The sequence below is a fragment of the Nannospalax galili genome, unplaced genomic scaffold (assembly GCF_000622305.1).
Source record: "Nannospalax galili isolate Female #2095 unplaced genomic scaffold, S.galili_v1.0 scaffold167, whole genome shotgun sequence".
Classification (NCBI taxonomy): Eukaryota; Metazoa; Chordata; class Mammalia; order Rodentia; family Spalacidae; genus Nannospalax; species Nannospalax galili.
Genome location: NW_008358534.1, coordinates 4,311,200 through 4,327,549, shown reverse-complemented (window position 1 = coordinate 4,327,549; position 16,350 = coordinate 4,311,200). Strand labels below are relative to the sequence as shown.

Sequence of the window (16,350 nt, the reverse complement as noted above, 5' to 3'; positions counted from 1 at the left end):
ATACCAAATGGACATAACAAACATCCACAGAACACTCCACCAAAACACTAAAGAAGACACATTCTTCTCAGCAGCCCATGGAACTTCTCCAAAATCACCAAATTTTAGGATACAAAGTAAGTCTCCACAAAATCAGGAAAATTGAAGTAACATCCCGAATTCTATCTGATCACAATGGTTTAAACCTGGACATCAACAGCAATAGAATCTTCAGAAAGGACACGTGGAAACTAAATAGCACACTACTGAATAGTAAGTGGATCAAGGAAGCAATCAAGAAGAAAATTTAAAGATTCCTAGAACTTTGTAATAGTCTCCACCTGTTGCAAAAAGAAGCTTCTTTGATCAGTGGCTAGAGGTACAATTTAGAACACAGTGAGAAATTATGTTGGTCTAAGGATGTGACAAAAGTGGGGTTTCCTCTAGGATATATGACCTCTCTAGCCATGTGTATCTGGCGATGTTTACAACACCACACTTGAGTTCCTTCTCATTGGGCAGAACTTAGGTACAATTAGACAGCTGTTAATTACGCCCCCCCCCCAAGATAATGCTACTACTGCACCAATAGAAATAGTTTGCTGTGCCAATCATTGATGTTAGTCTTTATAGCTGGGTAGGAACATTGACTGGTTTTCTTCCAAGGCAGCTTGCATAGTTTTCTCTCATATCATGAGAGCTAGACTTCAGGAAGGAGGCTTCCTGATCAGTCCTAGTGTTTACCAGCTATATCTCTGATTGAGGGTTAGAATCTAGAATATACAAAGAGCTAAAACAAACTGAGCACCAAGAAAACAAAGAACACAATTCAAATTGGTGTGGAACTAAACAGAGAGTTCTTAAAAGAGGAAATACAAATATCTGAGAAAATATTTTTAAATAGACTTCAGGAAGGAGGCTTCCTGATCAGTCCTAGTGTTTACCAGCTATATCTCTGATTGAGGGTTAGAATCTAGAATATACAAAGAGCTAAAACAAACTGAGCACCAAGAAAACAAAGAACACAATTCAAATTGGTGTGGAACTAAACAGAGAGTTCTTAAAAGAGGAAATACAAATATCTGAGAAAATATTTTTAAATAATAAAAATATTTTATTCTTTTTTTGCTAGTGCTCAATTGTTTTATTCTTTATTCTTTTTCTTAATTCTGGAACCCTAGACCAAGAGATGGTGCTACCCACATTCCTGGGAACACCTTCACATATACACAAAGTTGTATTACCATGGTGATTCTAAATATAGTGAAGCAGAACCATCACAGTGTTCATAGAGTTCAAACGTTCTATCCATACTTTCTTAGTATTTTTATTATTGTTTCAATGTTATAATTCATCTATCTTATCTTATTTTCAAGTTCTGATACATGCTGTATGACACTATTCCTGGGGAGCTATGGACAAACATGTACTCACCCCAGACACAGAACTGATGACAGATCAAAGTGAGGATACTGACAAAGTTCAATTTGGTGAACCAATGAGTCTTACTGGTGTTACTTACAGGAGCTTCCTGGAAGAGGCTCAGACAAACTGAGCTGCCAGAAAAGACACTCTCCAACTGCCTAGAGACTATACAATGAGCTCCAGGTTTCCAGCTTTCCTGAGCTGTCACCCAAGTTGAGGTGGGCTTTTGGTGATGCAGCTGTCTTTGTGCCATTTCTGCTCCTGTAAGCAACATCCATGAGAAATATTTTTTATAATGTTCAACATCCTTAGCCAACAGGGAAACACAAATTTAAACTATGAGGTTTTTTTGAGGGAGGGTAGGGTTTATTCAGCTTATACATACTGATCACAGTTTATCACTGAAGGAATCCAGGCAGGAACTCATGGCAGAAACCTGGAGGCAGGAACTAAAGCAGAGATCAAGGAGGACTATGACTTACTGACTTGTTCCTCTGGCCTGTGCTCAGCCTGCTTTTTCTGATTGTTTGTGTTTGTTGTTTGTTGTTTGTCTTTTTAATAATTTTTGTTGAGTTTTTGTTCTGAATTTCATTAGAACATCTTAATCATCATTATACCCCCTTCCCCACTGGTACCCTCCCATAGCCCCCCCCCATTGGAATTCATGCATTCTGTCATTTGTGTTAAGGTCTATTGTGTCAAGTTAATGTCCCCAGACATCCCTCAGTGCAAGTTCATCCACTGAGGTCTAGTCAGACTATCTAGAGTTACTTCCTTTAAGAAGATCACTTCTTTCCCACCCAGCAATAATAAGCTGTCAATAATTCTTCAACTAAGATTGGAGCCTGCTGTCTGTTTCGAAAAAAAAAAAAAAAACTATGATATTTCATCTTATCCCAGTCAAAATGGCAGCAAATGCTGGCATGGATGTGAATAAAGGGGATCACATACTCACTGCTGGTGGGAGTGCATGCTGGTACAGCCACTATGAAAACGGGTAAGGATGTTCCTCAAGTGGGATAAACAGGGCTAAAGAAATAGCTCAGCAGTTAATAGCCATATTGCTCTTGCAGATGACTGGAATTCAATTGCCAGCACCCACATCAAGGTACTCACAGTCCACCTGTAACTCCAGCATCACGGTGATACAGTACCTCTGGCCTCTAAAGGCACCAAACTTATTTGCACAGACCTATACAGAGACACACAAAGACATCTAATTAAAAAAAAAAAGTTTTAAAGCTAGAAATATACCAACCACACGATCCAGCTACACCACACCTGGGCATATTCCCAAAGGAGTCTAGATTTCATGGTACTGGAAGGTGCTATGCAGTCTACCTGAAGAGAAAATTTAGTATGAACTTTACCCAGCTGTGAACCCTGTGACCTACGACTAGTCTAGAAGACAGACCTACTGGTGTGATAGTGGCTCAGGGTAACTAAATACTTTCTAATTGAATTTAAGGTCTGCTTCATAGGATGAAGTTCATACTTCACATTGATACCAGGCCTAGGAGCCTGGGGCAAGAAAGCCTACACGATGTGGGAGAAAGTTTAATGCAAGTTTTCTGCTAAATATAGTACTACACAGATTTTTAATGATTTATTGTTATACCCGTAGATTGATGCTTTTTGCAACTCTCAGCAGAGAAGTTTCCTTATACAGCAGGTGGTGATTAACACAAAGAACCACAAGTGGTCAACATGAAGAGAATAATAAGTTGCAAACTGTTTATCTGTGTATAGGACACCTATATCAAACTTCCTTCTCCCAGTGGCAACTTATGACTGGCGGGAAGAGGAGATTCAGTCTCATTTAAGAGTAAGACTCTTAGTAGGTTGACCAGGCTCCAGGGATGAACTCACACTAAAGGGCATTCTGGGCATAAACCTGACTCTATAGACCGATAGATAGATGATAGATAGATAGATAGATAGATAGATAGATAGATAGATGATAGATAGATGATAAATAGATGATACATAGATACATACATACATACACACATACAGAGATAGATGATAGACACAGAGATAGAATGATAGATACAGAGAGAGATAGAATTATAGAACAATAGACAGATAGATAGATAGATAGATAGATGGATGGATGGATGGATGGATGGACGGACGGACGGACGGACGGACGGACGGACGGACGGACGGACAGACAGACAGACAGACAGACAGACAGATAGATAGATAGATAGATAGATAGATAGATAGATAGATAGATAGATAGATAGATAGATAGATAGATAGATAGATAGATAGATAGATAGATAGATAGATAGATAGATAGATAGATAGATAGATAGATATTCGAGTACAGAAATTTGGTGGTGATGTTAGAAAATGGGGGCAGATATGTTAGGGGATCTAAATATGATAAAAACATACTTTATAAATTTCAGGACTGGAGAGATGGCTCAGCTGTTAAGAGCAATGACTGTTCTTACAGAAACCTGGGTTCAATTCCCAGCACCCACATGGTGACTAACAACCATCAGGATCTCCAGTTCCTGATCTAATGCCCTCTTCTGTCCTCCTCAGGCATTGCACAACATGGGGCACTTACATGCTTGCAGGCAATGCACTTATACACAAAATAAAAAATAAATAAAAAACTTTAAAAAAGAAAATCACAAAAAAAGAAAAGGAAAAATTAGGGCCAGGTATGGTGGCACGTGCCTTTAATCCTGGCACTCAGGATGTAGAAGCAGGTTGACCTCTGTGAATTCAAGGCCAGCCTGATCTACATGGCAAGTTCCAGGACAACTATAGTTACACAGTGAGAACTGCCTCAAAAAAATAAAATATAGAAATAAAATGAAAAACAAAATTATGAAATTCGAAGTTAAATAGAAAGAAGGGTGGAACTGAAAAGAATCACAGTGAGTAAAGTAAGCCAGACTCAGAAAAACAATGGGAGAGAAATGCCCTATCAAACACCACAGGCTAGCAAATAGACTCCAATGCCATATATGATCTACCTCTTTAAATTCTTCGTCAGTTGGGTCCCATAGATCCCCTAGAATATTGCAGACTGTTGCTATTGCTCTTAGTTACCATTTAAAACGTGATAGAAAAATCTAATGCTGAAGTCATCACATATTTAAGTCACAGGACATGGAAAAATCAAGCTGTAGTGATCTGCAACTTCATCCTTATTGGCTAGATTTCACAGTGGTGGATAGTTCTATTCATGTTACTATGGGAGAAAGGTAATCAACAGTCTTACCTAGATGTGACCCCTATAAGCTATAATAATAACTGGCCTGGTAAGATATACCTTCTGTTGTAAAAGTGGCACAAATATTATGGGAGTAACCAACCACTTTCTGCTTGGAATAAAATCCACTCCACAGTATAGAACTCATGCCTGATACCATTAACTGGGCTGAAAACCCATTGTTTGGTAAGTCATAGTCCTGGGAGAGAACTTAATACTATTATTCTGCTAAATGCACATAGTGTTAAACTAACCCATAAGCTCTTATCTTATACCATAGATTAGTGTACCTCTCAACCCTTATTACAGAAGCTTCTGATTGCAATAGATGACAATCAGTACAGAGACCCACTGGTTAACATACAGAGAATAAAAGACTGAAGAGTGCTCACCTCTAAATGGGACATCTATATCACACACTCTCAACCGAAGGTTCAGTGATCATTATGGAAGAGAATGAAAAAAAAGATTCTCAAAGTCAGAGGTAATGAGCTTCTGGAGCAAAGCAGTATTTTCCAGACATGAAAACACTGCTACACATGTGAACTCACAGTAGCTATGAACACATGCACAAAATCAAGCCAGCCATAATCCCGCCGTGGATGACAGAGGGGCTCATGAAGTTACATTCCTAGCTGAATAGATATTAGCAATTGATGGCTGCTATGGGAGGGAGGTCAGTTTTCTTCAAGGATGCAGTCCCTGTAGTCTCCCTGTAGGAGACTACACCTTCTCCAATGGATGGTCCTATATCCACGTCCATACAAGCAGCATTAATTGAGTTTGAAAAGGATAACACTTGAACACTGGAGGGAAGCATGCGTGGGAGTATTTGGAGGGGAGGGAATGGGACATGAATTTGGTCAAAACACATTATACGTAGGAATGATATCTTCAAGCAATAAGAAAAAAAGACAAGAAAATGATAACTTAAGATCTGACATATCAATAACTATCTTCAATACAAATAGAATGATAGACTACTCAAAAGACACAAAATGACAGAGAAGTTAAAAGAAAACAAGACTAAAATTGATGCTATTTATCAGAAATACTTCAAATTCAAGAAGATAGAGGATGAAAGGAAAAAAATAGAAACACATATGCCATGTGTTGTGTGGCTGTTTGTTCCATATTGTACATCATTACTGTTGCCATGAATCTCAAAGTTATGATTACTTGCAGGAGGCCTGCACAAGATTAGACCGATTAATATTAATATTCCCCCACTGAGAGAGAATATAGGTTCAATTAATAATTGCAGCTATGCACAGGTTACCCATGCTCCTGTAGCTAACCCCAGTAAAGTCATTGCTTTACCAAGATAGACTTAAGTAGCATTGTTTCTTTGATCTGTTATTGCCCTCTCTATCTGGGATGAATAGAAATAGATTACCTAGGAAAAGTCATATAACATTGTACCATTATTGATAATAATAAGCAGGCATAACTACATTAATATAAGTAAAGTCAACAACAGAACCAGTAAAGTTACTAAACACAAATAAATAACAGAAATAAAAGATCAATCCACCAGAGAATCATAATGATCCTGTGTTATGCACAGAAGCTAAGAGCATCAAGCTGAATATAGAATAGTGATTACTGGAGTTTGGGAAGGGTATAAGGATTTGTGGGAGACAGGCTTAAGCCTAGGGTGATATTGCAACTGTCAGGATCACATGGTTTCCAGGAATCCAGGCTCTGTAATCTGAAACCCAGTATGCTAATGAGACATGCTACCCTCTATTCTGTGATAGGACGTTAAGTCTGTTATGCTAATCGGATGATGCTAATAAGGTATCCTACTTGCTGTACTATGATAGGACGCTAAACCTGTTATGCTAATGAGGTATCCTACTTGCTGTCCTGTGATTGGACCACTATCACTATATAAGCTTGTGCCTTCCTGCAATAAAGCAGACCTGTGTTACTGAACTGGGTCTCCTGCATCTGAATGCGGCTCTGCTGACACAGTCTCCTCACCAGCCCTGGGGTCCAGGGCCAGGCAAAAGCAGCGATGACAGGAGGCAGCACCAGACAAGCAGAAGAGCAGCCTCAGTCCAGGGCAAGCAGAGGAGCAGCCTCGACGCCCGTGAGAACAAAGGAGTGGCACCCACGAGAACGGAGGAGCAGCCGCTGCTGGCAGTGACCGTAAGGATTGATAAGGAGAAGCTGACTTTCATCAGCGCATGTTGAACACCATTAATATGTACAATTAATATATAATAATTATTATATATTGATAATATATTAATATAATATATAATATAAAAGTAAAGTAGAATATTTTTGTAAATGTACTTCCTTCAGGAGTTGGAAAGATGGCTCAGGAGTTAAGAGCACTTACTGCTCTTGCAAAGGACTCAAGTTCAGTTCCCAGCACCCCCATAGCAGCTAAAAACCATCTGTAGCTCCAGTTCCAGGAGATCTGATGTTCTCTTCTGGCCTCCTTGGTCATTACACAGAAATGGTGCACTTATATACATGCAGGCAAAACACTTAAACACATAAAATAAAAATAAATATTTTTAAGAATTAAAACTAGCCCTTCCTCCCTGGGCCTGCAGGACCCTCAGGCCTCTCTCCGGGGTAAGTACATCACGCTCTCCGTGCCTTGACTCCCCCAGCCTCATTCACCCTCCCAGGTCCCCTGCAGGTCTCTCCTCCCATCCTGGGTCCTGTCCCATTTCTTATCTTGGGGCACCAGACAGCTGGGGAACCACTACTGCTTCCTGATCCTTTTCATCCAGACCAACTCAGTGCCTGCTCTGGTCCCCAGGAGCACTGCTTCTGGGCCTCGCCCCACCCTCACCTCCCTTTGTTTCCCTGGGAAGTGGGTATATAGTTGAATGAGATGGTTTGGGATGTTCTGTGTGATACACACACACACACACACACACACACATCAACAAATTTTTTAAATGTATTATATTTGAGGAGGAAGCATGGAAATTTACATCATGCTAATTATTAGAGGTGATAAACAATACCATTGATATCTGCCTGATGACTTTATAGACATACACAGGCACCAAGGATCCAAGTGCAACCAATTATGACTAGTAATAATCAGATACATACAGATTAGAGATGCAAGCGCCAACATCTCAGTGCTAATAGCAAAAACAATGAGTCTTTCTGCAAGAAACAATGTATTCTAAAATGAAAAGGAGATCTTTTTTAAAGGTTAAAAACTCATCAAATTTTATGTCTTACAGGGCTTATACTGAGTTTTATAATATATAACTATATTAATTCAACTGTGAACCTAGAAATTTGCACATACTTGTGAAAGAGATGTGAAATGCTTCTTCTAATCATGTAGTTATTAATTTTTTTAAAAAATGATAAAAAATAATAATTCTTCAAGGCATAAAAATTTGCTCCTTAATAATTAGTAGATGTGAAAAACATTACCATTGTAATCTACCTGATTACTTTATATCCATGCTCAGATGCCAAGGAGCTCAGAAAGTAACCTACTGTGACTAGTAATAATCAGATATCTAGAGATTAGAAACACATGTGTAAACATCTTCATGGCAATTGCGTTAAAAATGAATTTTACTCTATGGAACTGTGTATTTTAATAATGAAATGGAGATCCTTTTTAAAGGCTAAAACCTCATTTAATTTTATGTCTCATAGGGTTTATACTGAGCATACTATTGTATAACTGTAATAATTCAACTGTAAACCTAAAAATTTACAGCCAATTTTGAAAGAGATGAATCTTAGCTCTGGAAATTGTTATTGAATATGTCAATGCTGATGTAAGGAAATGCTTCTTCTGAGTATGTGGTTATTAAACAATTTTTTTAAATATTAAAAAAATTAAAAGACAAAAAAATAATTATAATTATAATGATTTCAGTTATTTTAATTCATCTTATGACAATATTCACCCACATTTATGGAGATGAAGGAAAAAGAAAGGGCAAAGAGAATACAGAAGCTGTAGAAGACAGACAGAAAGTCTATCAAGAGGCAGCAGCGATGTCCATCCTGAAGTTGAGCGCTGTAAGCAGGGCAGCTTCGCATGCTAGGGACACAGCACCTAGAAACACCCCATCTGTGGTGAATCCCTCTCTTACGGGATTTGGAACAAGACTGAAGCCCCCCCGCCCCCGCCAAAAAAAAAACAGGGAAAATTTGGGGACCATGACAAGGGAGCATAGTCCTCATGCTGAAGTCTTGAATGAAGTCTTTTGTCATCAAGGAAGCAAGAATTCCAGCACAATTAAGGACTGCTGACACCCCTTCTCTGTTTCCAGCTATACACCTCCAATTTCCTAGAAATTCTGCCAAATTCTCAATTACAGTGAAAGGACATGTGCCAAATGACTTGCACAACCTTAGTGGCTTCAGATTTTATGTTATCATTTTATACTTCCATCCAAGTCACCTCTGGAGGCACCCTAAAAAAGGTTGGAAAGAAAGTTTCTTAACTTTTTGAGAGTATATACCAAAATGGTATTTATGGCTAACGCTAAGATAAGCAGTCCTTCTGGAGCATGTACCCACCCTTAGGGATGGCTTAGTCTCCCCTAGTCTATCTTGGGAACACACACTCACACATGTGCATGTCTTGCTTCCTTCCCCCAAGCATGGTTCTTTATCCTAACTCTCATGCTTAATAACTTACATTAACGTAGCTTTGATAAATCTTCAATTCTGCTTCAAGCTAGCTATTCCTGAAATTCTTTTCTGTAGGGAGCCAAAAGTCTTGATCCCAAATCTAGGTCCCTAAAATATTAATGGAGTTGCTGAGGCTGCCGTCGGTGACAGTGTAGAGCAGTGTCTCTGTCCCCACAAAATGATCCAGATTTTCATGTTGCACCTGGCCTTTCTAATCAGTCAAGTAGGTCATGGCTTAAAAAATGAATCTTGTGGTGGCGCACGCCTTTAATCCCAGCACTAGGGAGGCAGAGGCAGGTGGATCTCTGTGAGTTCAAGGTCAGCCTAGTCTACATAGTGAGTTCCAGGACAGCTGGGGCTACAGGGAGATCCTGTATAAAAAAAGACCAAAAAAAAAAAGAGAGAGAATACTGAAGACAGCATGCAGGTAGACTGGAAAACATCTCTCTGAAGTCTCATTAAAATACCTGTGATGATAGGAAAATGAACAAAAATCTGTTCATGATGTCACAAACTAACAGAAAAAGAGAAGTCACATGCAAAAAATCCAGGCAGAAATTCAATTATCTGCCTCCATGAGGAAGGTGAATGGATAAATACGCTTTTGGTCAAAATACTGACCGTTGCATGCCCATAAATCACCATCAAGCAGATGGCCTTTGAACACCTAAGTGGAGACAGGAATGGACAGGTTGACTCACTGGCATGGTAAGAATCTAACCATACTATGTAGTACTACCAAGACAAAATGAAATAAGCTCTTCACCTCCTGAATATTTAGTCATTGTCTTTGAAATGGACCAAAGCCTAAGTCCAACACCTCCTGAGCTAATGAGTTCTTCTAATGTATGCACACACTCAGAATGTACTCTGAGAACGTTCTGAGAAGGAAGTAGAGGATGGTGAAAGAGGTTTTACTTCCTGTGTTGCAAAGTTCAGAAAGTTAAGCTGCCTGAAGTCACCCATCATATATAATAGTAGAAGAAGCAGATACATGCTGCCGTGGTTTGGCACTGAGGATCTTAGAACCAAAGAAGAAATAGAACCTGCATTCGCATCCTTGGTTTAGCCAGAAAGCGGCACCCATCTAAGTACCCAGGCCTGTGGTGCTTAACAAAGTACCATAAACTTACACACACCTTACCATTTGCTTTAGATACAAAACCTTTACCTTACCCGATTGTAGACAGTCTCTGTCAAGAGGCTTTATGCATCCTACCTCTTGATAAAGTTTTGTTAATACCTGCTCATTTATGGATGAATAAATTGAAAAATATAAAGTGAAAAAAAAGAATTAAAACTAGTTCTTTGGAAAAATCAATAAAATGAGAAATCTCTATCAACTTAACAAAAAGACATAAGATAAAAATCAACAGTATCATAAGTGAAATTTAGGATATTACTACTGATCCTGCAAACAATAAATAAAATAAGTGAATATGACAAATAACAGTACCTTAATAAGTTCAACAACTTAGAAGAAATAGGTCTTGAAAACCACAAACTAACAAGCTCAAACAAGATGAAGCAGAACATTTGAGTAGTACTACAAGAAGAAAAGAAATTAAATTCATTATTCAAAAGCTCCAGAAAAAGAAATGTCCAGGCTCACTTTGTTTCACTGGAGCATTCTACCAATCAGCTAAATAATTAACATAACTTTGCATAAGCTGTTCATAAGTATATGAACAAATATATTTGCTGTCAAATATACAAAAAAGACAAGATAAAGACTTGGAGAAGACATCTGTAAAAAAAAATATCTGGCTAGGCAAAACCCTATTGATGAAGACAGCAAGCACATACTTGAGTTGCAGAACAAACACAGAGAAACCAAGCTGGTACTGACCTTGAAGCTATATTTCTGCTTCATAGTATTAGTAGGTGCTATGCATGTTACTGGTACAGAAAGGTGAACATCAGCCTTATCCAGCTGTGAAACCTGTGAGCTACAATAACAACTAGCCTAGCATGATATGCCCACTGGTGCAATAGTGGCTTTAATGATATTGGAGCAATCAACTGCTTTCTAATTGGAATTAAAGTCCACTTCACAAAATGGAGTACATACTTGACACTGTTAGTTATCATAGCCAAGAACCTGTGACTAGACAGGTCACAGACCATAAGGGAAATCTATTATTATCATTCTGTTAAGTAGACATAATATTAAACTAACTATACCCTAGTGTATCTCTCAACTCTCAACAGAGAAGCTTCTTCTTGAAGCAGATGGTGATTAACATAGACACCCACAACTGGTCAATGTGCAGAGAATAAGACTGCAGAGTACTCAGCCCTAAATGAGACACATATATGACACTCTCTCCTCCCAACACTCAGGGATCATTGCAGAAGTTGGGGAAGAATTTATGTAAGAGCTAGATACACTAAATGAATACAGGGAAATTTTGTTATATTGGCAACAAAAGGTAGTTGCACATATGAAACTACAGGACTTAGGGAAGTATGCAAAAGACTTGTGCAAACCCAAGCCAGACCAGAACCCACCAGAGATAGCAGAGGTGAGCAGGAGGCCCAAGCCCTAACTGAGGCTATATTAGCATTTGATGGAAGCTGTGAAAAGGAAGCTAGTTAAGTTGACGAGACTCCAGGGCATGGAGCTGCAACCAGAGGCACTTGGGAGGCACTAAAATTACTAGGTCATTAAAAGTCAAATTTTAATTTAATAAATAAAAGGACAAATAATAATGGAGAAAATGAAATCTGGCATTGGGAGGGAATGAAGAGGGGCTGGGAAAGGGAGAGGAGGTCTGAATGTCACCTTACCCAGTCAGAATGGCTAAAATCAAGAAAAACAATCGGGAAATGTTGGCAAGAATGTGGGGAAAGGAGAACCCTCATTCACTACTGGAAGGATTGCCAACTCGTACAGACAGTATAGAAGTTAGTGTGCAGATTTTAAAACTAAATATAGGAATAACATATGATCCAGCTATACAACTCTTTGTTATATACCCAAAGAGCTCAATATCCTACCTCAGAGATGCTTGCTCAGACATTTTTGTTGCTGCTTTTTTCATAATAGCTTAGGAAATGGAAACAGCCTAAACATCCCTCAACCAATGAATTGATAAGGAAAATGTGGTACATTTAGGAGTTCTATTCAGCAGTAAAGAAAAACAAAACCATGAAACTTGCACATAAATGGATGGAACTAGAAACCGTTATACAAAGTGTGCTAATCCAGACTCAGAAAAACAAGCAACGCACATTCTCTCTCATTTGTGGACCTTAGCTCCAAATCCTTAGATACAAGTGTACCTCTTACCGCTCATCAAAGAAGGATTTTTTTGCAACAGATGGGAGAGTATCACAAAGTTCCACAATTGGTCAAAAGCAAAGAATAAGTGACTGTGAGCTGACCAGCCCTAAATGACACATGTATAGTGCAACCTCTATACCTAAGTTTCAGGAAACACTGAGGAAGAGGGAGTGAAAAGAATGTAAGAGCCAGAGGGAACAGACATTTGCTGCTACTTGGTGCATTCTAGACATGATAAGGAAACTGCACCAATGAAATCTCCACAATATTGTAGTCTAAGGAGATTTTCATAGTCGCAAAACCAGTTGAAATGCCAAGGTCGATGAGGTAATTGTCATGGAATCCCACCTCAAGATGAAGATCTATAGGTAATCAATGAATGCTAAGGGAGGGAGAATCAGTTTTCTTCAGGGGTTAGCTCCCTGAGAGGTTATCTAACCCCAAGTGGGCAACCATAAACACAGGTACACACAAGCATCAGTAAATGGACTCAGTCCAATTTATATACATGTACATACACACACATATAACAATATATGTAACAATATATAATGTGTGTGTATATATATATGTGTGTGTGTGTGTGAGTGCGTGTATAACAATAATAAAAGGGCAAGAAATTGACAGGGAGTGGGAGGACTTAGGAGGAGACTGTGGGAGAGTGAGAGGAATGGAAATAATACAAAGATAATATATATGAAATTCTCAAAAATAAAAAAATTAAAATTAAAAAATCTGAAATCAATAAAATTAATTTTAAAAATAAGTACTCTGAAATAAACACAATAGCATTCAATATTATGCCAGAGAAAATGAAATGCTCATGTATACAATTTTTAAAAACATTTGTAGGATCTAGAGTCTGAAAATTATAAAATGTTGCTGAGAGAAACCAAAGACCTACAAATAGGAAAATGTAAGTACCTTGTTCATGGACTTGAAAACCCCACATATTAAAGATGTCAATTCTCCCAAAATGACATATACTTTTTATACAACTCCCAACACAATCACAGGAAGAATTTCTGTTTTAGAGATGATCAGCCTAAAATTTTTATGAAAAAAAAATATAGGTCTTTCAAATAGTTAGAACCATCTTTTCAAATAAGAATAAAATGGGTAAAATCACTCTATCTGATGTAAAAGTTCACTGTAGGGGAGCAGCAGTCATAACACTGTGGAACTTGCAGAGGGATAAGCACATACATCAGAGTATACCAATAGATGACATGGAAATAGACACAAATAAGAAACACAAACAGCTTGTGAAAACAATTCAAGATATTCTCCTGAGGTATGAGAGTCTTTTGGGGGCAGGGGAGTCACATTTATTATTAAGGTCACAGGTCAAGTCATCCACTCATCCCCACCAGTTGGGGAGGTAGGGTTGAGGGTATTCAGGTATTAACCCCATCCTGGGGAATCCAGGGAGGGCGAGCTTCTTTATTCCATTTCTGGAGGCCACTAGAGCATAGGACCACAGCTCAGCTAGCTTGGTCCCCAGGAATGCAACTTGCAGTGTCACTGGATACCTGCTACCTGAAGGAGGGCCAGGAACCCAAGCTTGGTCCTTTAGAGGGTCAAGCCTGGGTCCACAGACTGCAGGATCAGTATGTCTTGAGGTTCTCATCATAGACTAGAGCTTGTCATGGTCACCATCGGTGGGTGTTGGGGGGAGGGTTTCCTGGAATGCTGCTGGGGTCATCAGCTCCATGAGGTACTCACAATGACTGGGCTTTGTGGTGCTGGTTACCACTGTCTCCTTCCTGCACAGCAGGTACACTGTGGTGGAGTGGTTGGGGCCCTGCCAGCAGCTGGTACCCTGCTGATTCTTCGTGGTGCTGAATTTGTTGTGGTCAAGACCAGCCCATGGGTTGGTGGGGGAGCCTCCATGTTTGGATTTCTGGGAGGCCAGTTTTTAAAGGGGCAGAGCCGGTAGACATATTCATTGGTGGTGAGATCATAGCACTGGGTGTAGAGATATGAGAACTCTCCTTGGGGGCCAAAATCGAGGGATATCTCTTGTTCCAAATTCCTGATGGACTCCTCCATATCTTTCAGGGATCACTCGGCTTCCGCAAACTTGTTGTGGGCCTCCTCTTCCGCAGCATCAGTAAAGGCCTGCATCTGCTCACCATAGGATGCCATCTTTTCCTCCTCCTGTGGAGGGCTGGCAGGTTGAGGGGGCTGCAGTGGGGGTAAGGTCTCCTTTGCTTGTTCCCGCTCTTCCTCTTCCTCCTCCTCCTCCCCTCCCCCTCCTCCTCCCCCTCCCCTTCCTCCTCCCCCTCCTCCCGTTCCTCTTCCTCCTCCTCCTCTTCTGTGGGTGGTGAGGGCACTAGCAACTATTCCTCTTTAGGCTCAATCGCATTTGTGACCGAAGGTGCAGGCATGTCCGTGGTTTGCACCTCAGAGTGGTACTTGTCCCAGATGGCCGTCCAGACAAGGTCATAGAAGGAGGTGCTGTCCATCTGTGTGTCCCCACTGAGGAGGGCCCGAGCTTCCCCATCGGACAATGCCTCGTCTTCATCTGTGTCCAGCTCCAGGTGGATCTGCAGTTCAGCCAAGGAGACCACCCCATCCAGATTGTCATCCAGTCTTGGAAGGCATTGGTCGCCAGCTCCTGTTCCCACTGGGCCTTAGCAAGGACCTGCTATTCTTCCCATAGCTTCCAGTGCTCTTCTTTGGCCTCTTTCTCTTGCTTCTCAGCTTCCTCCTTCAATGTGGGCAGCATCTCCAACTGGTCTTCCAGAGACTTCTTTCCGGTCTGTAGCTCAAGAAGATCACTCTGCTTCTCTTCCCAGGCCCTTCCACTCTTCAATCAGCAACTTCTTGAGGTGGAAGCCCTCATGGGTGACCTCAGCCAGCGGCTGCAGGGACTCCCTCTCCTTCCAACCCTTCTCTTTCCAGGTGTTCTTGCACACTGTGCCACAGTTGTACTCATCTGTTCCATCTCAGCAGTCATATATCCCATCATTAACCCAGCTAGACAGGATGTACAGGGGTTTGTAGCCCATGTTACTGTAGTGGAAACTGCCATTGGGACAGGCAGCTGTGCCAGGCTCATATGAGCCATCCTTGCAGTTGCAGTAGTCATCATTGACCCGATCTAATGGGACAGTGGCTGAACCATCCAAACATGTGAAAGCCTTGGATGCATCAAAGAAATGATGGTTGCTAAGGGAGACACCACAGGGTCTCTGGACCTCCACAGCACAGCAGAGGGGCAGCAGCAGCAGAGGTAACATCCCGCAAGAGAGTCTTTTTAACAAATGATGTTAGTGGAATTAAATATCAATATGCACAAATATGAAGACTGTCCTAAACCATATACAATAATTAACTCAAAATAGAACATGGTCATAAACCTTAAACTGCAAACCATGAAACACTTAGAAAAGAACATAGGAAAAGTAATCAGAATCCTAATGTGGAATCCTTCTAAGTGTTCTCTATAAAAGAAACAAGCAAAAAAATGATAAATTGAACTGCATCTGAGGTGGGAAGTTCTGTTCTGTGAAAGATCTAGTCATGAGATTAAAAAGACAAGATGCAGGTATGGAGTCACTATGAACAATATGTATATCTAACTAACAAATGGCTCATATGTAGAATATATAAAGAAACTCAAAATCCAAAAGTAAAAAAAATATTAAAAGCAGTCATTGGATGTGGTGGCTCACATTCATAACCCTAGTACTTGAGAGACTGAGGCAGGGGGATCACCAAAAATTCAAAGCCAGCCTGGGCTACATAGCAAGCTTCTGTCTCAAGAAAACAAAAAAAT

The 16,350-nt window shown here is 40.0% G+C and overlaps 1 pseudogene; it reads right to left on the bottom strand.

The window, feature by feature from the left end:
• Window positions 1-14,202: 14,202 nt before the first annotated feature.
• LOC103724669 lies at window positions 14,203-15,811 on the bottom strand (annotated as a pseudogene).
• Between the last annotated feature and the right edge of the window lie 539 nt (window positions 15,812-16,350).